This window comes from Lolium rigidum, chromosome 5 (genome assembly GCF_022539505.1).
Source record: "Lolium rigidum isolate FL_2022 chromosome 5, APGP_CSIRO_Lrig_0.1, whole genome shotgun sequence".
NCBI classification, from domain to species: Eukaryota; Viridiplantae; Streptophyta; class Magnoliopsida; order Poales; family Poaceae; genus Lolium; species Lolium rigidum.
In genome coordinates, this window is record NC_061512.1 from 260,363,204 (window position 1) to 260,364,684 (window position 1,481).

General features: G+C 47.8%; 1 long non-coding RNA gene across 1 annotated transcript; it reads left to right on the forward strand.

Annotated features, from left to right (window-relative positions):
- The first annotated feature begins 626 nt into the window (after window positions 1-626).
- LOC124652263 lies at window positions 627-1,146 on the forward strand. The gene is made up of 2 exons (XR_006987649.1): window positions 627-717; window positions 806-1,146. It is a non-coding gene; the product is annotated as an uncharacterized LOC124652263 (long non-coding RNA).
- The last annotated feature ends 335 nt before the right edge of the window (window positions 1,147-1,481 follow it).

The following is a 1,481-nucleotide window of genomic DNA, read 5'->3' on the forward strand; positions in this document are numbered from 1 at the left end:
TGGGTCTCGTCAGCAAACTCTGCTCTACGGCACCATGATGGCAACCTCGCCGGACACGGTCTCGCTCGTTGGACGAGCCGACTACTTGATTTCTGCCCCATGGCACAACACAGTTTCTTTCTGGGTTTTAATCCGTTGCAAGCACACAACGACCACACTACAGAACCAATCCATCAATCCTCCGAGAGTTAATAGCACTGGTCATACAACAAGTTGTCATCCGGGTGCAGTTTGATACAACAAGTTGCAAAATGTCACGGAGTTGTACAAAACCTTGTATTTCGGGTGCACTGAGGTACAAATTTGATCTGGCAAGGCCAGGTGTGCTGCCACGCTGGATTGTATTTTTGCTGATAGCCCCCTGCATCTATTTGTTGACTCGTTCCTGCACAGAAGAAGGCAAAAAACCAGTTCGTACCCTATGCGTGACTAATCCCCAATTCGTCTGCTCCTCGAAACCTAGCGCGGCGCCGGCGGCGGCGATTCCGGCGCTCCCGGGCCGTCGCTGTTCGATTCCGGCGGAGGCTGCCAAGGGCGTGGTGGTGCGGCGGGCGTGGGTGCGCAGGACGGCTGCTGTCGACCCGACGCCTAACCCGACGCGCACGACGGCTGCTCTCGACCCGACGGCCGACGGTGAGCAAGGGGTCGCGCACGACGGCTGCACGACGCGCAGGACGACTTCTCTCACCCCGACAGCTGCAGGCGGTGCGGCGGACGGTGAGAAAGGGGTCACACACGACAGCTACAATTTTTGATGGATTGTTCAATACACTGCGCTGACAGTTCTGTTGTTTGAACTGTACAGAGAAATGGGATGGTAAAATCGGGAGAAAGGGACGTTGCAGTGAAGATGGACTGCGATTCTTTCTCAAAGAAAGAGTGCAGGTACAAGAAGATAGCTGTCGATCTGAAGAAAGCCGCTGTTGATCAAAATGGATTGATAGTGAAGCTGAAGACATAGAGGAAGATGAGGGCAAAGCTTCAATTGGCATAGAACAGGGCTAGTATAGTTTAGTCGGATGTTGCATTGTGTATGCAATTTGTGCTATGTTAGTTAGATGAAGCAAATGTAGTAAAAGGTGGAGACTGGAAATTGTGTAACTTTCTATCTTTGAAATGCAATAAATTGTGCATTTGTTTTTGAAATGAAATATTTGTCTTGCCATCACAATGTGCTGAATTGTACTGAATGTTGAATGTTGAATGTGGTGAAATAAATTGTGCTGAATGTTGTGCACGTGTATAGCAGCAAAAATAACAATGTGATGAATGTTGCATTGCCCCAACATTGCAGATTGCATAATAATTAAGCAGTATGACCAAATGGCAGCTAATAATTCCAGATTGCAGGAAAGATAACCAAATGGCATCTTGTTTTATTCAGAACATGATAAATATTGTGAACGCAAGATGAGCAGGAAGCCAGTAACAGTATAGTGATCACTCACAACTTCATAAACATCAGAGGTGCCACAAATTTC